The sequence below is a fragment of the Dicentrarchus labrax genome, unplaced genomic scaffold (assembly GCF_905237075.1).
Source record: "Dicentrarchus labrax unplaced genomic scaffold, dlabrax2021, whole genome shotgun sequence".
NCBI lineage: Eukaryota > Metazoa > Chordata > Actinopteri > Moronidae > Dicentrarchus > Dicentrarchus labrax.
Genome location: NW_026136708.1, coordinates 179,135 through 205,286, shown reverse-complemented (window position 1 = coordinate 205,286; position 26,152 = coordinate 179,135). Strand labels below are relative to the sequence as shown.

Genomic DNA, 26,152 nt, shown 5'->3' with positions numbered 1-26,152 from the left:
ACAATCAGCAGTATCTTAGGTGAAAGTCCTGTGTTTTCTCTAACCATCCATCCTCGTCCATACATGGACTTTCTTGCTACATCACCTGACTTTGACAGCATTATAGAAGTTAACTAATATTAATTGTTGCTTACTTGACCACAGAGCCCTGCATGGTGAAACTAGAGGGTATCTATAGCATTACAGTTTGAAGCCTACAAGCTTTGACCAAGCTGCCATAATTGAAAGCTCTTAGTAAGAACATGCTGATTATTGCAAGAATTAATGGTTTCTTTGTACAGATTTCACCAGATGGGATTTGAACCAGCAACTCCCTTCTCTCACTCCTCTAACCACAAGGCTTTTTTACCACCCAGCACAGAGATCCACAGGAGGACGTGCAGAGAAAGACAAACAGGCCATTTATCACCTTTGAAAACAGGAGTGATTACAGCATGGTGGGCAGAGATTGGTATGGCAGTCACTGCGAAGATGATGATGATGATGATGATGATTGCAGTCTTACTGCTGCTAACACATCCATTCATTCTATGTCTCTCACCTACTGCTGTGCCATTTCAGAGGCCAGATTGTAGAAACACTGCAATCTGAGCACAGAGACATGGCTGGGAAAAAGCCTAAAGTTGCGATCAAAGTGTTGATGTGTTGCTTTGAAACATTAAGCTAAACCCCTCGTGGGATTTATTATTATCACAGTTACTGGCAGATAATGCAGTCATTAGTTAAGAAATTACAAGTACAGTACACCTATGTCGCAACATCTCATTCATTTCTGAAAATGAAATGAAATTAAAACTAAATGCAAAGTAAAGTGTCTAATAGAATAATTTCCAAGTGTCCAGGCAGACAGAGAATTCTTTAAGATAGAAACTTTAAAAAAATCTTACAGTATTGATGGGGAAGACCTGAACACAAGCTATATTCACAGAGCCTCTCAGTTTTGTCCTTCATTGAAAAAGTTAAAACAACCAAATAGCTAATAGAACAATGAGAAGAAAACACTGAATTTGTCAAGAAAGAAGCTATGAAGTATATATGATTGTTAAAAAGTACTTACAAATGTTCAGGACCAATTATCAATTCATTGTACAGTTTATTGTTCTCTACTATTGTTATGCATCGAATATAATATGAAATATCGATAAAATGTGTCAGTTAGTCAGTTTAGTCAATGATAGAAAAGGGTTCCCTCAAGGATAAAGGTTGGAAACCAGTGCTCTAATGCAACGCTTAAACAACTTATTTCCCATATATTATAGCCTGAGCTTGATGCATAGCTGCTACAGCACTCCCCACAACCCCACACAGCATTAAAGCACAATGAGACACGAAAGCAACTGTTGTAAACTGGCCTTCTGCAGCTCTCTCAGTGCTGGCAGTGAACCAACAGGGAGGTTTTTCTAGATGATTCTGAGATGAATGCAATCCTCCAATGGGATCCTGTCTTTTGTGGACCAAGAACTGTGCCGAGCTGCTGACCCACTTTACACTGTTTGGTGTTTGTTGAGTTTGCTTTTGTTAAGATGCTTTGCGGGACACTCAGGGGAAGAGTGTTCCTGCCCTGGATCTTGCCTGCTTACTGTAAAAGAAAGGGATTAATTACCTTATAAAAATGTATTGACAGAACATGGGGTAATTTTGAGGTAATGAGAGCAATTAAAGCTCAATGAAATATTAATGAGGGTGGATATCTCTTCTCTGTACTTTGCCCGGTCAATACAAGTCCCATAATGTGCTCCTTCTCCTGAGGGGGGACTATGGCCTTTCCGAATGCAGTTTGCATCTGTAGCAAACAAGGCGAGGGAGACAAATTCAAAGAGGCATAAATTGTCTGGAGCTTACACTGTCCCTCCATAAACACTCTGTAGATAATTTATGTGCTGCTCTCCACTGTCAAATAAGTCATCGGGGTAATGAAAAGCTGTGTGTGTTACCAGGGGGTATAGTTAGCCATTGAAGCATCGACTGCATGGGGATAAAACGCCATTATATTGTTCATTTTCAACCTCCACTCATAATGATAAAGACATATTCTGGGCCAGGCTCAGCAGAACAAAGCAGAGAAAGAAAGTGAAGAGCTGCAGATACACACTGAAGCAGGAAAACACACACTGACAGTGTTTACTGTTTCCACACACTCAAGATTCCCATCCAAAGCCATTATCTTAAACCAGCACTGAAGGAAAACTGAACATTTCTATTGTATTTTTGTTGGCCCAAACAGAAAAAAAGTATGAAAGAGTACTCTTTAAAGGGACAGTTCACCCAAAAATCCAAAAGATATTCTTTCTTTTACCTGTAGTGCTATTAATTCATTGAAGTAGTTCTGGTGTGAGTTGTTAAGATATTGGCTGTAGAGATATCTGCCTTTTCTCCAGTATAATGGAACCAGATGGCACTCAGCTTGTGGTGCTTAAAGTGCCAAAAAAAATATTATCTTAGAGTAACCGGGTCATTATTTCTCGAAAAAGACATTGCTGTTTAGTTTTTCAAATAGTGGTTAGGTTGGAAACCTTCCTATGTCCATATTTTATCATTTATATTTTTTCATAAATCATTGCAATTGGTCACTCTTTTTGTCTGTCTTTGGGTTTTACACATATATAACCATTGAAAAATATTAAAACCAACAAATACCAGCTTTGACGACGCAGAGTTCAATTATTCAAGTATCTGTTCAACCAACTAAATTATCTGCTTTTATATCTGTACTCGCCAGGAATGGGCTTAAACCGTACCTTGTTGTTCATCTAAGCCTAAAATTAATTTGGGTTGATCAGAAGTTGCTATATTTATTACAAAACTATTTACAGAACAGCCTCAATTGAGCTTCACAGCAATGTTTTCATCACAAGAGTAAGAAAACTATTACAGAACATTTTTAAATAAAAAAAAAATACATATTTACAAGTACAGATGTACATACTCTTCAAAACTATATTATCTGTACCGGATTGTCATTTCAGTTGCAAACTCGCTCAACACTAATACAGCAATAACATTTTATTAGAGAGAACGCATGTTTTGGATTTTGGGGTGAACTGTCCATTTAAATGTAGTCTTATCACATTAAAGGAATGTGGATTTTAATTTGTATTTCTCTTCTGTCTAAACAGGAACACTAGAGCAGCCATTGTTGAGTTACTACTTTGATAGCTGGCACACTGGGAGATATTGATATATGTTATAGTTTGATTGAATTAGCATATATTTCTGCCAGTTCTTAAAGTCTCCTTGCCCCTGGCACTTGGCAAATACAAACTTAGCAGCAACAAAATGCTTATTTAAATTGCAGAAAACAGCAAAAGGTCAACCATCGGTGGTACACAGAAGGGGAGCCCAGGCGATGTTTAAATAAGTGCTTTATGTTTCTCCCGCGTCTGTTAGGCTTTACTACGTCTCGCCTGTGCGGATCCCTCCATTAGTTCTGGAGGCAACGGATTTCTGGTGCTGTCAAGCAGCGGCAGCCTGCATGCCCAAATCCCTGTTTGTTTTCTCCAGGTGTCTCAGTGATACCAACCACCGCTCCCTCAACCCCCAACTCCCTGGCACGAGGTGACTCATGGTGTTATGCTACAGGGCCAGAAGCTGCAAAACAATGGCTCCCTCTACAATTATCAACAATTATCTTCAGCCTGTATGCGCACTGGTGGAGGCAGCTGCCACAGGGATCAGTCAGGTCTCCTTTGCACAGCCTACAGTGGAGTACTTGCATAGATTCGGGATGGAAGATGGATGGAAAGTCACAATCCAAAAGGCTTTAATAGTACTGTGGGACAGCTCCATGAGGAGGAAGAGTGTGACCGGGTTAATTGGTGCTGGCAGACTACAAGACAGTTACATGGTGCAGGAAGAGACACAACAGGACATCAGGAATTTACTGAAGCGGATCAAATGTAGTGTAGGACAGCAGAGTAATAACAGTACAAGTACGCCCTCACAGCCAAGGAAGCATTTTAAAGCATCATAATAGTTTATTACAACTTGGGTCTTATTTCCATACTTTTGGCCATAAAACTACTCACTTCCTGCAAGGATGTTTAATATTAAAAGCCTTTTTACCAATCACTAGCCACTAGCCTTTATTCGTCTTATAAATTTAGAACCAAAACAAAACATTCCGGGGACACAATGAATGAGGTTGATGTAGAACTATTTTTGTCCTGGCTTTGGTTTGTCAATAACCAAGGTAGCAACTGTTGCCCTGAGGGATGAGGAAGTTTGAAAACTGAAAATGTTGATGTCAAAAGATAAACAAAAGTTTGGTCAGAAAGTATGATATGTGATTGCGAAACCCTGACTTATGATTCCACAGGGCATGGCCATGATGCGTTTGGGCTGCACCACGGTCATTAGTCCTGATGGTGCTAATTCTAAACAATGCTCGTGATTCCACCAGAAGTGCCGCAGCGCGTCCCAGAAGCATCTCTCTGCTCTGCTCCACGAAGAATATGCAGCTGGTCTATTTTTGATGGAAGCCGTGACCCAATTGCGTCAAGCAGCACTGAGCAGATTGCACTGGCAGGAAGTCAGGCATAGAAATGGCATAAAGAATCTGGTCAGTTTTCAAAATAAAACACCAGATCGAGCTTCATGCTACATCAACACCAACACTTCAGACCAGAAGTCAATCAAACAGGCAGGTCAGAGGAAGTTTGACACCATGGATGACAAGAAGTTCATCTTGGAAGTGGAGAAACACACTACAGACCCTTTTTAAGGACAAGACACACAACTCAACAAAATTGGGCAGGCAAGATGCTCTGCACGGATCACTCAGTCAAACATTGACACAGACACAGTGTTATAAATCTGTGCCTGCTGGAATTTCAGTGCAAGGAAGACATTTTGGGACCTAAAACTAACCAAAATGCGACCGTTATCAATATTAACCACAAAGCCTAACCAGATGTCGCATATTTATTATTGCTAACTTGACCACGGAGCCATTTGTGTTGAGAAATGAGGAGGAGATTGTCTGAATATCTGCTTATCAGCAGTTGCATATTTAGCTGTTGTATCATAGAGTAATAATATAATAATTGAATTCATGATATATCATTTACGTTGTCCAAAGAGTATGGTATTAATAATCTGTCTCTACCCAGTAGAAGTCAGTATTTTCAGTTTTGGAAAAAAAGAAAGAAAATTAACTGAAACTTAGATCTTAGCTCATACTGCCATTCTGTGTTATTCATATATGAAGTATTTGTGTCGATACCATGACAGTGCCAAACAGATGCTTTTTCTATCACCTGTTTCTTTTCTCCCTCTCCTAACCCGCTTTTCTCCCTCCCACAGTCAAACCCAGTTCTCTCAGCATCAGCTCCTCGGACACAGGCGGCTTCATCTCGACAGAGTGCAGCTGGGATTAATATCTTCTGTGCTGCTGTGATAGCACAGTTTTCAGACAAGACAAATTCATGTTCATTAGTTATACTTTCATTTACATCACAGGCATTTTGCTGACGCCTTCATCCGGCGTGACTCTCTGACTTGCAAGTGTGTAGAAGAAGCTTAAATTCTGTCCACTAATCGGAAGGTTGGGGGTTTGATCCACGGCTCATCTCGCTGCATGTCAAAGTGTCCTTGAGCAAGACACTGAACCCCAAATTGTTGTATGAGTGTGTATGAATTAGTTTCCGTTCTGGTGAGCAGTTGGCACCTTACATGGCAGCCACTGCCATCAGTGTTTGAATGTGTGTGAATGGGGTGAGTGTGGCATGTAGTGTACAGCGCACTGAGTGGTCCAAAGACCATTTAGTTCCGCAGTATTACTGCAACCAGTAGTTGGGAGTGCAGCATCAATAATCCTCAACTTCTAGAATAATTTTAAGTGATTACAGTCCATAGTCATATATCCTAGAATGCTTATGTGGACTTTTATCATTTACTGAGTAGAGGTTTGTATTGTCTACATTAACATTCAATTTAAATTCCAACTTTTTTCCGCAACTTTGAGTGATAACTTTGCTGATTCCCTGACTTTTCATCTAGCGCCACCAGAACTTCATAGTTTTTATTTCCAATGAAATATTTCAACATCTACTGGATGAACTGACTCAATACACAGGCATTTATCATTTCTAGATGATATATCTTAAAGACTTTGGTGATGCCCTGATGTTACCCCTAGGGTCATCATCAAGTCAAATGTTTACTTTGTCCAATACAAATACTTGCAAAACTCATGCTATTCCCATCAGCCTCAGCTGTAATTCGTGTTTATGTAAACATGCCGAAGTAAGAGGATGAACCGGGTAAACATTATAACTGATTAAAGTAAAATTACCGCATTTCCCATAAATGTGGATATTGTCGCTCTGAGTGCTTGCTAACTTTGCACTCACCCCTGTAATTGTAGAGATTTGAGGAAACAACAACTCAGCAAGGGACTGCAATATGTGTGACCCACTACAAATAAATATCAGCATCTGGTTATACAGGGCCCTTGACCCACTATGATCCAACATTACAATGGAAGCTAGAAACCCATAACCCATTAAAAACATACCACAATGTCACAAGGAAGATGGGGCTACCAGCTTTGTGAAAATGCATATAGTTCAAATTTAGTTTGGCTTTTATGTATGGTAGCTACACTAGTCATACAGTGCGCATAGGGGGAGGCTAAATAATAATGCGGGCTAACTACACGACCAGCTACATAGTTTAGCGAGACAACCGCCAATGGCACAGCACAGTGATCAGCAAATTACTGTATGCTTTTAGCCTTTGCAGAGTGAGAGATACTGTGCAAATACAGTGTATCAAGCTTGGCCCAGCACTCCAGATGTATAAAAATGGTATCATAGGTGAATTTTAAGACGATGGAGTGCACAAGGCTCAAACTCAGAGAACTCTGGTAGGCTCAGAGCACTTATTAAGGACCTCTTTATTGCTCGGTCAATCCAAGAACTTTCAAATACTTTCTAGGCCCGTGACTTTCTAGGCCCGTGGTCACCCTGATAAACAGTCAGTGACCTGAAAATGTTAGCTTTGCAATAGTAAATACATCATGTTCCAACATAGAAATTCTGATTTGTTTTTGTATAAGAATGTATTTTTGCTGATGCTTTACCTCTGCAAGCACACTATGCCATGCACCCAACCTCGCAGTGTGAGAGAAAAATATCTTATCATATGAAGGCAGCTTTAGCCTACCCTCCACACACTAGCAATGTCTTGATGTGGGTCATTGGCAGTTCACACGCCCTGATACGTAGGTACACAGCACTGTCTTATTGTCAAGCATCACTTTTTGCTTCCCAGATTTGCATAACCTACCACTGGTGGCCTCAGGGAGGGGGCCATTGTCCCTCCCGGTGACAAAAAACATGATCTTGGCCAATGTGTGTTGGGTTTATAATTACATGTACAAACATCATTATCTCAGGGGTGGGACTTGATAATCTTGATGAAAGGGAGTATCTACATGAGTGTTAATGGTGACTTTCCTTCTTCCTCCATTTAGTCATTTTCTTCCCTCTGTATCTGAATTCATTTTGGCAAGGTCCAATGGGATCTCTCTAACACCGTAACAACTACATTTCATTTTCATGGAGGCAGCGTGTGCGAGACAGCCCATGAGAAACATACATGATGATGAACTGTGTCTGTGAACATGTATGAGAGAGACAAAGAAAGGAGGCAGAGAAAAAGATGGCGTGGGAGAGCGGGTGGCTCTGTCCTTTGTTCTCACTGAATGCCTCCTCCAGCGCAGCAAGCGTTTATCACGCTGCTCTCCCACTCGTCCTCTGTCTCTGCTTGGACACGCTGCTTGCATTAAGATGGAAGGATTAGATTTCTGCCTCCCTATACATGACCGACAAACCTCCACATTAACAAGCCGCTCCTTGTGCTTTTACACAAAAGGTTAATCGACTGCTTGTTCTATGATACAGTTAAAGTTTCATGCATTCATGTAATTTATCTTGTCAAAAAATACTTCCAAACATCACTTTCATGTCTGGTCTTCCTGTTCCTGTAGAACACCCAAAGCATGATAGGAACCATAGTGGAAAAATCTCAAAATATATAGTATATCCCTAAAAACAACAACAGGAATTTCACAGTTTTTTTACTTTGGCACTATCAGTAATTTTATATTGAATTATCGGAAGAGTTTGGAAGTGAAACTAACTGAGTGAATGAAATGTTGCCAATAACGGTTGACTTACTGTTGCCTGCTTAGGTGAGGATGCACATAAATTGAAACAGAACGTAAACTGTGATGGATTTACAACAGAAAGTTTGGGTCAACATTTTTCTGTTCACATTAATTTTCTTCTCTATAAAAATCTGGCTAACTGGTTGGTTTGTATCCAACTTGTCTAATCATCTGATTGCTAACCCCAACCTAACTCTAACCCTAACCAAATACTTTTTGTGCCTAAACCTAACTAAACTTCTCAGTAAGTATAACCAGACATTTCATATTAATTATTACTAACTTTACACTTGACACTAGAGAGTAGTTTGAAGCTCAGGGCCACTGACCCATCCTTCAACTACATCCACATCTGGTGCTAAAGACCAACAAAGATGGTGTCATGATTTTTTGTCAAACTACTATTTTCAGGGATAGCAAAAACTTTGCATGCAAAAATAAACAGGTTATGTGAAACCTGAATTTACCTCTAAGCGTACAGCGTAATCAGGCGAAAGTTGTTTTTGCTGTTCAAACATTCTTGCATGAACAGCAGAGCTCAGCATCCTGCAGCTAAACATCGCTGCTGGCATCAAAAACTAACCCCATGTGACAGAGGAGGCAGCTGACAGAGGAAGCAGTAGGGTGTGTACGGCTGTTTCCAGAGACACAATTACACAGACGAGCCACAGTGCCATGCTTCAAATAAATTAGATACACACCAAGACAAAACACTTCCAAGGCCTTCATTTGTTTTTATGAACCTTGCTGTGCAGTTTTTACAGTGTTTTGTATTATTCATAGGGTAAGCATTTGATAATGACGGTGAAAACTGAACATTTTAGTATTCACTCTATGAATTCAACACAGAGCCCTTCATCATTTCATAAAACCATAAATAATGCCCACAAGGACATACTTACACTAACTAACACTGTAGTTAATTAAATTTTTACTGTATAACAAAAAACTTTAAGCAGTGCCTTGAATGCCAAATTCAAATCCCGGCCGAGTAAACAAACATTTTAAACTAACAGTTTGGTCCGGCCCCAGGGACAATGAGAAGGGGAACTGAGGTTTGTTAATCCTGATAACACCCTCTGTTGTTGTGGTTTTGGTTTAGGAAAAAAGATGAGAATATCCCAAGGATACCTGCAGTAATGATGTATCTGTTTTGGATCGTAATGATAATGCTGATTGAAGCAACTCTGATTTATCACTTTCATTGGAAAATGAGAGTGAAATGTGATATGGGAGTATGGCCAAGGGTGAAAACAACTGCAGCCACAACATTTGCTGATTCACTTGGATGATTAAAGGAGGGAAGGAGGACGTGTGTGTGTGTGTGTGTGTGTGTGTGTGTGTGTGTGTGTGTGTGTGTGTGTGTGTAGCTCTATAAAGCCTTTTTTGAAACCAAGCAGATAAACTCAAAGAAAAGGCGGTCAAGGTGTCATTTTTAGTTCTTGAAAGATAGAATTGTTTTCATCTGACATAGTACAATGCCAGTTCCTTAATGAAAAAAAAAACAAAGTAGGAAGGCTGAAGTCCAACTGAAATTAAAGTTATTTTTCTGCTACTTCATATTTTACATGTTCTCTTTTCAGGAGGAAATCAGTGCTCCAAAGGTAGGAATTTAAATCTGCAATGGATTTAACTAGTTAGAACTTGAATTTCAGATATGTGTGGAAAGCCGTTTGAGCCTTTATTACACATCCTTGATATTAAATGTCAATTTTTTATTACATACTTTGGCAGTACTAGTTCTGCATTTTGTTGTAGTAGAAATACAGAAAGCCCTACTAGTTAACTAGTGATCAGTAAACAACTTACTTCAGTCAGTTCTGATAAAAAATGGTGTGGTCATTCGTGAGCACCACTGCTAAAAAAATGCTGGTTTTGGCTTGTAATCTACAGTCAGCAGCACAAATTTGTTCTCACTGTGCCTTTGTGACCCTGCTGCCTCAGCTGTCAATCAAACACTGCCCACCCACTTACAGGCTTGGAGAGGAAATGAGCATTAAATATCCTTTTCTTTTCTTCCTTTCAGTGATAAAAATATTTTATTTATTATTATTTATTTATAATACATTTTAAAGTGGTTGGTTGGTTTTTGAATGCAGAAAGGAGGAGGTATTGTGATTTTGGTTGGACTTGAAAAAAAAAATAGCACACACACGCACACAAACATATTTTCATGTTAGCAAGCAACACTCGACACCCACTCATGTGCTAGTAAGATCTTTCCTGTGTTTTTGTAAAGTTGTCCTAACCATGCCAAATTTTCATCTCACTACCTTGGTAGTCAGCAGACTGTAAAATGTTCTGACTTATGAACTTTTCAAAGCTAACAGGCATGCTTAGAGCGTTGCTGGTGAATTAGCCATATAAGCCCACATGGCATGTATACTCATGACAGTATGAGGAAGGAGGCTTGTATTACGCCAGGCAGGCACACAGTGTTTCCATATGGTGGTCCCCAAAAAGGGAGAACATATCTGCTGCTATGCCAGACTGCATCTGTGAAACAGTCCACTGAGCACTGAGCCACTGTAACTGTTCACTTCACATCAGCAATATTATACCGTATTTTGTGCATTCACTTACAGCAAGTTGGAGCTTTCAAAGTTTTTAAATGGCCTACTGTTAATTCTCAAATAGTGATCTTTATTTACCTTATAGCTGCAGTGTAAAGAATCTTTCTTTGAAAGAGGCTTATATTATGAGAAATAATAATAGCTGTAAGCTATTTCTGCCATATTATAGTTAGAAACATCTATAGTTTGGATCTACTGCCACTTTAATTGTTAGTTCCCCCTTCCTTTCTGCAGTCTATATATATATGTAAGTTCTTGGTACTACTCCACCTTTATCATATTTTTCTCCCAATCCAACTCCATGTATCCCTGAATGCACATATTCAATTATTTATTGCTTATATGGTGTAGTAAAAAATTTGAAACAACTTAAATTGTATACTTATTTGAAATTATTTATTTAAATAATAATTATAATAAAAGAGTTGCTGAATAATTTGAGAAATTTACATAAAGCAACAGGTTTGAGTGGAACCATAGTAATCTGATGCATCATCAGCAGAGAACTGTAGAATATGACACTCCCTCTTAGTGGTTCCCAAACTTTTCCCATCAGCAATCATGGTCTCTGAGCTAGTGGAAGGTGTTTAATGCGCAGAAGGAGTTTAGTTTCATTGACAGTATTTTAACGGCAAGCAAAAAATAAATCAAACAGCAAAGTAGAGGTGATTGGAATTATTCAGTAAATGAAAATTAAAAAGAGAAAGTCAGAGCAGCAGAGTTTAGCATAATGGTTTTGTTGTTTTACTGATTGAATTGGTGCTGTGTTAATGTATAAATCTATCTTATCTCTTATCTTAGCAACCAACATTTCTTTACTCACACTTGAACCCAGCTGTTCTTCTAAACTCAGCTATTATTTGAATGCCAGCTTTAATTTGAAGGTTTACAGTACAGTTAGTAAGATTCTACTGAAAGTAACTGGGTAAGACCCTGAACAGAAAGTAAAAGCATTAGTATGGATGGTTTAGATTAAGGTTGAGTGAAATCAGGTGTAAATCCTCTTGCTGATTTTTTGCTTTTGCTTATTGAATCTATCTAACCGATCTTAGATAACTTGGGACATGGCACAGTGTAAGACATTTAAATGACAAAAACAGCACAGATGACTTTTAATCCAGTCAGTGCCAGCACAGGAGGAAAGCAATACACAGTTGACATTTCACTGAGCTGTCTTCAGTCTGGGTCTTTCCCCCACTTCAGCAGAAGACACTGCTGCTGGTTGGGAATACACAGCCATATGACTGCAGGAATGTATAAAACTTTACAGCTACAGTTTAAATTAAGACTATATCGATCATTGCTAGTGCTCCCTAGGGGCTCAAAATAGTGTTGTGTTTGAAAGAATTAATCTTATCTGTACTGTACTGAATCACTTCCTAAAACGGTCTGTTCTCAGTCAGTTCAGTTGAGCTCTCAGTCAGTTGCAAGCAAACGTGCAAGGATACACGTAAGTAATTCACGGTTGTAGTACCAAATATTTTAGTAGTACCATGTAGTACCAGTAGTACCAAATATTTGATTTAAGAAGTAGGTGTTGAAAAATGTACGTACTGTACATAATAGGGTAGGACTTGAGCTTTCAGTTTGCCCAACTACGTACCTCAACTCACTGTCTCAGCTTATCTGTCATGAACACTCAGGGCTCTATCTTGCACTCAGCGCAATTGACTTTGTACACTGGCGCTTGTAAAATTCCTATTTTGCATTCGACGCACATAGGAATTTTCCCTCCACCGATGCACGTCCTTAAATTAGGGAATGAACTTGCGCTCCGGAGGGCTGTTCAGCGAAAAGAGGAGGCGTGTTCCGGTGCAAACGTTCCCTGGTGCTATTTTGCTGTTTCAGAAAACAATTCCGCCACAGACCAGGAAAAACCTAGTCTAAAGTCAGTGGCGCTTATTCAGATGCTATTTTAAGGGCGCAGACTTGAGGGGATGCGCCTGAGAGGCAGCAGCAACATCACCACCCGGTCAGGACGGGCATTAATACTTTGCCGCATCCCGGACAGCTCCCGCTCCAGCATGTCAAACCCGGTTTGCTGCAGGAACGGGTGGTCCTCCGGCGTGTAGTGGGTCTGGATCCTCTGCACCTTGGTGTTTGCGCTGCTCCCTCCTCAGCTGGCCCTTGCGCACTGCTCAGCCCGTGCGCACTGCTCCCGAGGCCAGGTTCTTAAAGCGATTCCGATTCTTGGAGCCTTGGTGCTATCTATTGAACCAGCCCATGCTTCCACCAGTTCTGAGCGGAACAATTGTAATCAAGGATGCATCATCAACATAGTATATATTAGATAGGTAAGATAAGATAGTCTCTAGTACCAAGCCGTTTGTGAAGAGGCATTTGAGGTAATGATGTACACACCTTCTCCTTTCCCTGATCACTGGAGTGTTTGCAATGGATGATGTTGGTGTGGAGGAATAGAGCCATTTGTGTTTCTAGCCTCAGAAGTGGTACCAATTAACCTTGAGAGAGCACCTCAATCTAATGCCAACACTGATATTACAATAGAATTTAAAATCCTCCTCCTCACCTATAAAGCTCTTCATGGTCAGGCCCCCTCATATCTTAAAGAGCTCATAGTACCCTATTACCCCACTAGAACACTACGTTCTCTGAATGCTGGGCTACTTGTGGTTCCTATAGTCTCTAAAAGTAGAACAGGAGCCAGAGCATTCAGCTACCAAGCTCCTCTCCTGTGGAACCAGCTTCCAGTTGTGGTTCGGGAGGCAGACACCCTCACCACATTCAAGAGTAGGCTTAAGACATTCCTCTTTGATAAAGCTTATAGTTAGGGCTGGATCAGGTGAGTCCTGAACCATCCCTTAGTTATGCTGCTATAGGCCTAGACTATCGGGGGATTTCCCATGGTGCACTGAGCTCCTCTCTTCCTCTCTCTTTCTGCACTCATTCATGTCCCATTAATGCATGTTACCAACTTCACTTCTTCCCCGGAGTTCTTGTGCTTTCTCGTCTCGCAGGTTCTTATTGATCCTGGTGGAGCCTCCTGCCATGGTCCTGCTAGATTCCCATTGCCAATACTGTTGTTGCTGTGCACCTGTCTGTCTGTCTGTCTGTCTCTCTCTCTCTCTCACCCCAACTGGTCGAGACAGATGACCACCCACCTAGAGCCGGAGGATCTGTCCTAGGTTTCTGCCTTTTAACAGGCAGTTTTTCCTTGCCCTTGTCTTCAAGTGCTTGCTCATGGTGGTACTGTTGGGTCTCTGTAAATAATGTTTTAAAGAGTTCGGTCTAGACCTGCTCTATTTGAAAAGTGTCCTGAGATAACTTCTGTTATGAATTGGCGCTATACAAATACAATTGAATTGATTTGAATTGAATTGAATATTATCATCCTCTTTTCTTTTTTCTTCACACGGCACAACTAACTGAACGCTCTGGATCTTAAGAAGACTTACGAAGTTTTAAGACGCATGTTGCTGTGAAGGAGGGAGTCGAAATAGGGAGAGGGTATATTTTTATTCTTGTTGCCAGTGTGTAATATTTATGTGTTCATTAGTGTATAATCACCTGAAAATAAGAACCGCTGTGTTTTCGTTACCTTAGAACAGGAATCTCAAACTCAAAATGTTCAAAATTAAAGGAAAGCACAATATTTATACATACAGCAGTTTCTATATATTTTATATCATCATTTTGTATCATCTCTGTTTGCAGCCAAACAACAAATAAAGGCCTGGAAACCTGCTCTCTTCCTATCAACTCTTTCAGACATTTGTGGGCATCGTCAACCATTGTCTGTCTTTCTTCTACATAGGCCGCCATGATAAACCACCCTATTTCTACAGTAGCCCAGAACAGACCACCCAAACACTGGCTCTAGATAGGGCTTCCACCTCCCTTGTTACCGTCAGTCAGCTGCCCTTGAGCAAGGCCCTTAACCAAAACTGCTCCAGTTGAGCTGCTCAGTGGCGGCACATTAAACTGTAGTTGCATGTGTGTAATTGTGCAAATGTTTCATGTCCACCATGGGTCATAACTGTGCATTTTACATGCAAAGCATCAATCCTGACATTTTGTCATGAATGTTTGTCTTGAGACTTGGGAGGGTCTGGTTTGGTTAAAATGAAATACAAGATTCAGCCCCCCTACCGACCCCAGCAATTTTCATACTGTCCCTTAGTTGTAATAAATGGTAAAGATTTTGGTTATTCTAAGTACTGATATGATTAAGTGAATGTCAGAGAGAAAATAATTACCCACACAATACAAAAAGACAAGGGCCAACTTTTGATTGCACAACCTGGCATTCATTAGATATTAAATGTAAAGCATTTGTCTGTATCTTTGCTTATTATAAGAAGGTAGAACAAGTTTCAATGCCTACATCAGCAAAATTAAAAGCAAAAAAAGGTAGTTACTATGCAGTACAAGTCTGAGAATAGATGCAGCAAACTTATTTATTTGGCGCTGGAAAAGAAATGTAACAGAAATATTATGAGACATGGTAGAAATATCGGCTGAGAATAGAGGGGAATTTTTCTGATGAGAGAAAATTAGAGTGAGTAGAGGAGGAGGATGTGGGAGACTACAGGATGATTCAGTGGGGAGAGTAGGAGCTGAGGCTATTAGACATGGTTCACAGTCTAATCGTGGGATGTCGAGCCGATATTTTTGGAAGGGAGGTGAGGAAGCCCTCTATCAGCCCATTAGAGAGACATTAAGTTATTTTAATTAACTCATACTGTGCAATTTTGACCAATTTATTGGATTTTATTAGAGTTTGAACACTTCTGCTGAAATTTAGAAGTACATGTCTGGTAGGAGAATAGACAGTATACAGGGGCCAAACAAATGAACAGGAAGACATGACAGAAAGGAAAAACAAACAAACATTGTTTTGCATTAGTGTCTCCAATTACTCTATTAAATGAAGATCTTAGATTACTTTATGGTAACAGGGTTAGTCTTCTCTTATCTGGGGGGGTGGACAAATGAACAGGAACATCTTACAGTAAAGGAGCAAAAATGTAACATTGCAGTAAGTCCTCTTGATTAAATTATTTAATCTATTAAGTGAAATATTAGATTTTCTTTGTGGTAACGGGGATCGTTTAAAAGGCCAAGTGTGTAACATTTAATAGGACCTATTGTCAGAAATTGAATATATGTTGTATAGGGAGTTGCAATCTGCAGCTACATCGCTAGATGCCGCTGAATCTAATAATAATGATTATAAATAATACTAATTCTAATAATTTAAAGGCATTAAAAATGTTGTTGTATGTTTTTCCATAAAGTTTAGTGATTTGTTCTACAGAGCTAATTCTTTCCTAAAAAACAACAATAAAGTATGTGTCTTAATACATTTACATTTGTGGACAAAGGATTTTCCTGAAATGAAGTATTCAAACAGAAAGTTTTCTCTTTATGATGCAAAATATAATATAATTTCTTGTAAAAGGGGAGAGAAAAGCTTTTGGATCCTAGCCAATCGTACACATACATATCACACTAGAAAGTATTCCTATAAGGACAGAAGAAAAAGAAATGGTCCATAGTTACGTGAGAAACAGTTTAGCGATTGAGTTTATAGTTGCAGAGATGTTAGAAATGATGCATCCAGAGATCATCCTAAATTGTATCCAATGCACACACGGAGTAATCGCATCTTGAACCTTTATGCCTGTGCACCAATGAGGATCTGTGAATCTTACCATCCCTCATAGAATGGAAAAAAAGTTAAATTTGCAGTGTATCTGATGGCAGAAAGTTCTTAAATGTGTTTGTTTATACATTGAAAATGACAGCTTCCTATCTAGTAACAGAGATAGTCCTCAGCTCCCACCGGGGGCAGACAAATTAACAGGAACACAGGTAAATATTCACATATTCGTTAAAACTGTATTTCTTATCTGGTAACACTAATGGTCTTCACATACTGTACATCTGTCATCACTGTATATCCGTCTCTGGGCTGAGTACTACTTGAGTTGCCTGGCGAGTTAGAGCTAGAGACCAGGGACTCTGACCCCTGTGGCGCTCTGCCTTTTGGGCCTCGGTGAGGTTCACTACACCCCTGGGGTGGGGGGGCAGGTGAGGGGCGACTTTGATCTACGAGAGCCGAGATTGCCACAGCCCCTCTGATTCTGGGAGATGATATTCAGCAGCATGAAGGCCGACAGCCGTAATACCACCTGACAAACTGAATCAGATTATCAGTGAACCAAACACTGCATCAGACTAAGCAGTGGGAGTCCATGTTGCTGAGATTTGCTTGTCACTCGTCTTGCTCTTAAACAGGTATGAAGGGTGACACGCCAGCTTAATATAAAGCAGGTCATAGAAAGCAGTGGTGTTAAACACTACAAGGGCTTTTGAAGACTGTATATAGGGGTCAATATTATTATACTGAGTCAATATTATTCTAATGAAGCTATTATTCTAATGTATTTGGTATTCCCCAATGAATATTTGTTCACATCATATTTATTTGCAACATGAGGAGGCTTGCATATTGAAAAACATTTTATAATTCCATTTCATGACATTTCACAATATGGGATAAACTGAACAGAAAGCAGCATAATATTTAGAAAAGTTGGGCTGTAAATAGACTGAGTGAGTGAGAAACTCTGATCCTTCATTGATTTCATCATCCCATTTGCATCAGTCCTGAGTGGGCGCTGCAGATGAACTGAAAGGTGACTTGAAAAGACTTTTTAAGCCTCAAGCCAGTTGAGTTGTTCATAAGGGAATGCAACTCAATACTGGGAAGGTGTACACTAGCGGTGTGTTAAAGTCTTCACATTATCCGTGAAACATAATCAGAAGTTTTGCAGCCTGGGTACGCTCTGAATTTCACAGGCAATTCTCAGATTGATCCACTCAGCTGCAATCGCTGCTCAGGCTCTTTAGGGAAAAGAGGACCAGCCTGAAAGAATATGCCTGAAAAAATACATGAAATCCTGTCTGTAGGAAATTTCATTGCCCTCAGAGAGAAAAAGAACAGCTCTGCTCTGAACCCTCACCTGGTGCTTTTAAAGAGATCTGAACCTTAAAAAGAGAACCTACGTTATAGGGTTGAAAGACCAAAAGAGTTTTAACCCTTAAAATATTACTTGTCAAGTGATCCTTATATGAGCACCATACATGAGTTCCTGTAAAGACTCATCAAACCTTACCAAACTGCAACTGAAATGTTTCTCAGCCAGTTTCATTTTGAAATTCTTACCACTCTTAAGTCTATTTATTAATGTTGTATTACTATTACTGTTAACTTGACCGCCAAAGATGCTTGCCTCAAGAAAAAAAAAGCCACAAATTTGATGAAGGTTTAATATTTACTTTTATAATGTAATGCTAATTTGAATGCCACAACATTTTTGAAAATGTACGTTATTATATTATTAGGGACCGAGCCAGCGACCACTGGAGGTCCCTATTGTATTTGCTATGTTTCTTATTATTATTCTTACCTAGTATTTTTTGCCCCCTTTGACTGCGTTTTTGCCCCCCTGAACATATATGAAAACAAAATTTTATTGTGGTCAGGCCTGGTGAAAAATTGGATATTCTATGCATCGCTTTCAGGTCAGCGACTAGGTGGCGCTACTATCATAAAAAGTACGTTTAGGCTAATACCTTCTGCATAGTTTGTCGCACATTCAAAAGCCTTATATCCACGCGTTCGGTGAATAGAGCTGAATCTCCCTATATAGGCCACGCCCACTTCCGCCCCTTAATTATTTTTCGTTAGAGCGCAAAATGTCCTTAAACTACTTTTTCGTGTTCCTCCTACATGCTTTGTCCAATTTGCACAAAATGTTTCAAGAAGCACCTGGTGAAAAAAATATTGAAAAATTTTGATATTTCAAAAAATTTGCACTTCCTGTAAATTTTTCATCAAAAAAGGAAGTGGACCATTTCTCCCTAATGTGTCAACAATCCGCCACTAGGTGGCGCTCTGGTGGCATGGTGAATCACTGTGTGGACACCGTAATAGTTATGAATATGAAATTCACAGGGCACATAGACTGGTGCCTGTAGCTCACATACCAAAAATTGTGTTTGTCGTGTTTGTAGCGCCCCCTACAGGATTTTAAAAAAGCAGCCACCCAGCACCACATTTCACCGATATGTATGAAACTCAGTAGGCACGTGTAACATGCCGAGACGTACAAAAAAGCCTCTTGGACCCATACCCCAAACCCCACGGGAGGTCGGCCATTTTCATTTTCATTTTCACTCAAGTCCTCCTAGGGAATTTATCAGATCTGCTTCAAAATTGGTCAGTACTGTCAAAAAATGTTGCTAAATGAACGCCGTGCTTTTTGTGACTGTACGTTGAAAGTCAAAGTTGGCCATTTTGAATTCCTTGGTCTTGTATTTGAAGGAACAAACTCCTAGGGAATTTATCAGATCTGCTTCAAAATGTTTCTTATTAAAAGTTGTGCGATTTGTGACTGTATGTCGAAGGGCGTGTCCGTGGCGTGCCGCCAAAGTTGGCCATTTTGAATTCCATGGTAATTTTCTGTGAATTTTTCGCCTTGTATTTGAACGAACTCCTCATAGGGGACTTACATTTTTCTCTCAGACATTTTTATTGAATTTTAATCACAAATACAGAAATGTTCATACAATGTACATTTCTTTTTTTCTAAGTGACAAAACACAAACACCCCTCCACTCCCACTAGCCACATCTACAAACCATATTTCCTACGGAATATTGTTCCTGGAGTATTGTAGGAAACCGCTGGAAGTCAAGTATTAAATTGCAAGATAATTAGGGGACTTAGCATCTATTATCTACTTCAAAATTGAACAATACAATCAAAACAAACTGTAGATGAAAAGTTGCACTATTTGTGACTGTACATCAAACCGTGTGCAGGTGACAACTTGTCAAATTCAGCCGATTCGTCATAAAACAGTACTCATAACTTCAGTGTGCAATGTCCAATCTACAATGAACTTCATATATTCTGTAACAGTCTCGCCCTGACTTCACGTGTTTGATGAGTCCCACCATGAATACGTTGACATGACAATATTCAGACATAGTGATAGCGCCATCTACTGGCAACAGGAAGTAAGCGCTGCGTGGCGATTTTGAGCTGATTTACGTGACATTTTCATGTTGTGGTCCGCATGTGTTACGACGGCACGTGACGCGTCCGCAGCCCCGAATTGCGCTGCTTGCAGCTTTAATTATTATTATTATTGATTATGAATAAGTTAAAAATAATCACAATTGCAATACTGGTCAGAAAAGTAACAATAAGATATTTCTGCTTTCACTCTCCATGGACTGTGACTAGAGCTAAAAGCTGTCACTATATAAGAAAGCAAAATCACTGACATGTATACAAATAAATGTAACAAATAATTTATATGTTTTTAAAAGACACCTCTGGTCAATGTACGGTGCATTCAGCATTCTTCTATTGTCTCTTTTGTTTGACTGTGTTGCTCTTGCTGGCCTCCTGTTCTACCTAGTTGCTACAGATTGATTTGCAGTTGGAGGGCTGGAAGGTGATGCATGGCTGCCCTCTGTGGATGAAAGAGGCATTTGCTGTCAATGCCTTTAAAGTCGAGCATCTGTCATTCCTAAGGACTGCTCTGGATTAGCTTGAAGAATGATGAACCCCACACAGCGCTGATAGATCCTGGCTCTGAACTCATGTATTAGCCGCTCTTCTTCTAAACCTACTCCTGCTTCACTGCTCAGATATATTTCTGTATAAATTGTCTTCATTTTTATTAATTCCACTCCAATCCTTGCCTGTCAGCTTTAATGTTTAAGATTTCTGCATTAAAATGTCTAAAAACTCCAGAGCTATGTTCTATATGTAGTTGAGTTGTGTACTTACATTATCCCAAATGTTTCCAACAATGTTTAAACTCAGAGAAATCTGTCATTTTATTTAGTTAATACTGTGTTTCACCGGTCGCCTGTCGCATGTTCAGTTTCAAGCCATATTTTTACCATCCACTGTTTAGATCTGGGTGGTTTTTAACTTCAGATTTGAACTGGATGAAGGATTTTAGTCATCAGACATCTGGATCTTTAGTTATCAGAGGAACAAGGGAGAAGCTGACTGCAATGATGGCACTGGTGGTGGAACCCCTAGCGGGAAAAAATTACATATTGTACGTTTAAATACAGCAGCAGTGAGTACAATTTAGTTGGTAGGGGAGGTGACAAGAACACACTCATGGTGTGTTTGAGTGGAAATTAGCTCACTATCTCAGGAGAACTGCTTGGTGTAGTTGAAAATATTGAGAAAGTTTCCCAGCCTCTGACATGGCCAGGAAGCTTCCTGCAAACAGACTTATATAAAGTACAAAAGCTGCAGCCTCTAGTGTTTGTTCCTACAGCATCAGCCAGAAGACTATTTTAGTAACTACCTCCCCTCTTTCTCTCAGTCTTTTCACCACAGCTTTTCGGATGTGTGAATCCCCAAAAAGGCCGTAGTCGGCCTCAGCAATCAGAAGTAATGTATCTCTAACATCCATCCAGTTGGTCGGCTCTGACAATCAGAACGAGTGTGCCGGGGATCAATCCCAGCTCAGTATGCTCAGTCGAACATGGTAGTGTGCCAGAAAAAAAAGTGATTTATGGTCCACTTTCTGATTTGCAAACATTAGATTATTAAAATCAAACGGCAAAATTTTAAATCCTAAATACGATAATATATAAAAAGGTTCAGGCACATGTAAGACATTATGTAAATAATTTCAGCTGTTACTGCCATTAGGTTTGGATTAGTGTGTGTTTAGAGCCAATGTCAAATAGTCAAAATTTTTATTCATAAAAAATTGCTCTTGCATTGTTGGGTGTAATGGATCACAGCCTGTAAGTGCTGCTAGGCAGGCTTTATTTAGTCATGTTAAACTACGATCTGCAACAGAAGGCTTCCTCCCCAGGTATATCCTTATACAGTTTGTCCTGTTTTGTTGTGTTGCAGTTGGGCACAGATTGTCTGCTTGCCTCTCTGTGTTTCTGGCAAGTCTTACCTGCACTGTGCTGTCTCTCTGCCATAGGTTCTCTCACGGGCCCAGCCCGCGAATCACAGCCTCCACGTCTCTCACTCCTACACCAACGGAAACAGAAGACCTGGAGAAAACAGGATGACAGCACACCTTTAGTTCTGTCACACTAAAAGTCACAGTCGGGCATGCTTTCACAAGCACTCTGCAGAAACAAATACAGCACCTAAAGGACAGTACCAGTGTGTTCACATGGTTTAGCTCAGTGTTTCTCAACTGGGGGTATGCATGCAAAATATCAGTCATGCATAATTCCCAAAACAATAATAATAAGTTCAATAAAAAAAGTTAAATGTACGTTCAATAAACATTTCGTATTCAATATTCCCATTTTTCAATGCAATCCTTAAATGCTAAATTTCAATTGTAATGCAAACCACGTCTTTAGTTTACAGCATTTAAGTGTTTTTCAATTACAAAGTTGTATGGCATTGTACCTCTTGATAAAGGATTCATTAGCGACAAAAATGTTTTGTGCTGGTCAGGGGGTACTAAAAATATTTCAAAGGTGGTACATTAATCCCAAAAGGTAACTAACTAGTAACTATACCTGTCAGATAAATGTGTTGTAGAAGTATAAAGAAGCAGAAATTGGAAACACTCAAGTATCTCAAGTACCTCAAAATTGCACTTGGATACTATACTTGAGAAAATAAACTTTCCAATACGGTTTTAGACACCACAAGCCATCTCCCATCCAGATCCAGACTGAAATACAACTGAATCCAGACTGGAAACGAAGACTCAGACTACCAGCTGAGATTTTTTAAAAACTAATTTCTTTCCTCCTCCGACTGTTGATTTGGACGTCCAGATTCAGAATCAGAATCCTGAATTCTCAGAGTATGACAAACATTTGTGTATCCCTGTTGTAGGCAATAGCGCGCTTCCAATGTGACAGTTTTGAACATGACAATGCCTCTTAACTCTTGTTACTGAAACAAAACAAATTGTATTCCATTACTGGATTTGAATTCACATCTATTACTGAGAAAAGTAAACAAAAAAGCACAAGAGAGCAACACTTTCATGCTGCCAATATCATAACATCATAGCAGAGTCTGATTTTCTAATTTTTTTTGGCTAAGGAGAATAGCAAGTTGCTATTTTCCATAGCTTTTATTAGTTTGAGCACTAACTGCTGAAATATGAGGCTGTGAAGTGGTTGTCGTGGCAGGAGCCCATGTGCACTCAATTAATGACAGATGAATGATTAACAATGATCCAGTTCCTTGCTGCGTGTGCCCACTTTAATTTAGAGTTGAACACTGCACATTGGTTTGTGGAGTACCGCTTTGAAGTCTCAAGTTTGGCGTTATGGTCATCGCCATGACAGTTAAACGGAGCCAGCGGGAGTGAGGTGCTGCCAGTTGAGCTGCTCTTATTGGCTGCACAGTTTTTACTCATCCGTAGCAGTAAACAATAGCGGCTCGCGTGGTCACACACAATCTTGTATCACAGCTAATCAGTTCACTAAAATATGTTTCTGAAAAGATTTTAGGAGAGAAATAGTCAACGCAGTAACAGAATCTGGATTCGTATTTGATCAGCACTGCCTAGTTGGACAGTTTTATCTGAGTTTGGTGCGTAGCCCCACCCTAAAGCTGCTTTGTTGTCTATTTTACTCTAAATTGGACCATCATTTACTAAATGAACATTATGCTGTATGGAAGACTGAAACTATATTAAGACCATAAACTCATTAGGAAACTGTTTACTGAGCTAATAAATCAAGTTATGTCAGGTCATTTCTCCATAAGACTGTATGGTAGCAGTTCTTATTGCAGTCCATGGAGCTGCCCCTGCTGGCTTTTACTTAGGATGCAAGTTTCACATTGGCTTTACTTCACAGACCTGGAAGCTCTGTCCATACATACCAGGGGTGTCAAACTCATTTTGGTTCAGGGGCCACATACAGCCTAATTTAACCTTCAGTGGGCTGGACCAGTAAAATTAAGGCATAATTACCTATAAATAGCAACAACCCCTAATTTTTCTCTTTGTTTTAGAGCAAGAAATAGAAATACATTCTGATGTAAAAATTTTCACATTTAATGATCCTTTCACAAAACATTATGAACAACCTGAATTTTCTTAAGGAAAATAATTTCAACAATATTATGCCTCAGTTTATCATTTACACATGTGCATTACAATTTAAAGATCACAGTGGATGTGGATCTACAAAGCCACAGAACATTAAGTAACATGTACCTGGAACTGAAGTAGTAAAGTATTTTACTTTGTGATTAAAACAACTTGTCAAGATCTAGAAATGAATTTACATACATCTCCACATCTGTGCAGTAATCCTGAGCACCTGACCTGACTCACCGCACCATACAAACTAAAGTGGGAGCTATTAGGAAAGGTTAAGTTATCCTACTGCCTTATAAATGTATAAAATGTATACATAAAAATACATGAAAGTTGTGGCAGTGCATGAGCAATAGAGTTCCACCAAACCAAACTCTTTTGTACTGAAGCTGCTGACTGACATATTAGTGCACAATGTTCAGTGTCTTTAAACATTCACCCAGTAAGTATGCATTTTCAAAGAGCTGTAATTCTTCAGTGAGAGTTTTCTCCAGGGCTGAAGTTGATGCTAACTTTGGGGCTAACCCCCTTCACTTTATCCTCAGCAGTTGGCGAACAACACACACAGAGACTCCACTTTGGTCTTGAGAAGCTTTTAACAACTGTAACTCACACTGTACATTTACTGCTAAACCTAATAACTTACGGCTAACCCGTATCTCGCTGCCGTTCACGTCACACTCGTTCACACACTCCCGCTCGCATATTCCCGCTCGTTCTCTCTTGCTCCACTACACACACGTTACGCTCGCACTTCACGCACTGCTCTATTCCTTAAAGGAGCTACGCTACTCTTATAACATGAGGGTGTCCCAGAGGGTCATTTTGAAAGCAAAAGAACAACAGATTGTTGCCATCTGCTGTTCAGTTCTTGGTCTCAGCATTGTGCCATGTTCGCTACTCTGTCTTATTTGTAATTTTCACACTTCGCAAAGTCATTCCGCCGTAAGTTTGACACCTCTGATATATACTGTCAGTGGTCCCGAAATGAGACCCTGCTACCTCCCTGTCCCGCTCTACATTTTTTCCCAGGATGGTGAAGTCATGACCCTATGTAGGCCTACTGTAGGTTCTCCCTCACATTACATTTGCTCAAGGGGTTTTAGTTGCTTGAAGTTTGCAATCTCACCACTAGATGCCACCAAAACCTACACACTGGTCATTTAAACACCAGCTGTACCTCAATATACTCTGGTTTTTAGACAGAAAATGTAACACACATTTACAACACATTTTAATTGTCATACCACACTGGTGGTTAGGTGTCACTTTTGGTATTAAAAGTTAAATGAGTCCATTACAGACTGTATAATCCCACAATTCAGTGTGTGGAGTCAGGGTGCTGGGACAGAGTTTCATATTCTGCAGTCGTGAATAGTTTGTGATCAGACACAGGAGTAGGCAGCGCTCTACTGTATGTGTGTGTGTGTGTGTGTATATGTGTGTAAAGGCATTCGGCGCTGTGGGTGGCCTGGCAGAAATGAAGCTAATCCATCCTGACAGAAAATCACTACTGCACCAAAATGTTTAATAACCTACTTTTCGTGATTACACCGTGGTACACCTGCAAAGCTCATTAGCTTTAGGTTATCAAGATGAAGGATTCAAAGGCTTTTTATAAGTCAATTAAAGGAGATGAAAGATAATGAGTTTGATGGAAAACTTTAATAGGTTTTGTGTTATATGTCTTGTTGAATAGGGGAACACATTTTCAGAAGGCTCAGCTCCCGATAGAAGGGGGAGACAGAGGTGCGTTTTTCAATTAGGCCGTATTGTTTTGTTTTTTGGGGGTTTTTTGCTGATTTTTTTATGATTTAGTATTGTGATGATGACCCAGATTTTAAATTTGATGCTTTAAAGAAATGTATGATTCAATCGATATAGATAAATTTTAACCTGCCGTATAGCCTCATATATGGGAAATATGCCAGGTTGAAATATACCAGTATTATCCTTCAGCTCCTCTTGCTGCATCCACAACCCCTTTGTCTTGCCTCCCCCCATGACTCCCTACATTATTATGCACTATGTAGAACCCACTCCCCTGACTCCTAGTTTCTTTTTTTTTTATATGTTGGAGGAGAGGCTCACAGCAGAAACCAAATGATGTAGTTACTTTATAAAGAGATGAATATCAGTTGATAGAACACAGTAATAAAGAAATCCAGCTGAAAATCAAATAAGAGATTGTTTATTCTAGCTGTTATTCTCATCTTACTCTAAATAGGTTAAAGTTTCTGTAACAATAAAACACCGTGATATCTCATGGCAAAACCTTTATTTATACGGCATTTTAAAGA

General features: G+C 39.6%; 1 protein-coding gene and 1 long non-coding RNA gene across 5 annotated transcripts in view; both read right to left on the bottom strand.

Annotated features, from left to right (window-relative positions):
• The window catches only part of LOC127368802 (uncharacterized), a 255,086-nt gene that overhangs the window by 69,014 nt on the left and 159,920 nt on the right, over nucleotides 1-26,152 (bottom strand). Inside the window, exon 1 of one of the 3 annotated variants that reach the window (XR_007885883.1) lies at nucleotides 13,999-14,041. The exons of the other annotated variants lie outside the window; for them this stretch is intronic. This is a non-coding gene — a long non-coding RNA (uncharacterized LOC127368802). Of the gene's footprint in view, nucleotides 1-13,998; nucleotides 14,042-26,152 lie in introns of those variants that run through there. 3 annotated transcript variants of the gene reach the window in all.
• The window catches only part of lrfn2b (leucine rich repeat and fibronectin type III domain containing 2b), a 180,940-nt gene that overhangs the window by 40,178 nt on the left and 114,610 nt on the right, over nucleotides 1-26,152 (bottom strand). For both annotated transcript variants that reach the window (XM_051409902.1, XM_051409903.1), the window contains one exon: nucleotides 21,723-21,822. The gene's annotated coding sequence lies outside the window, so the exon portion shown is untranslated. The remainder of the gene's footprint in view (nucleotides 1-21,722; nucleotides 21,823-26,152) is intronic.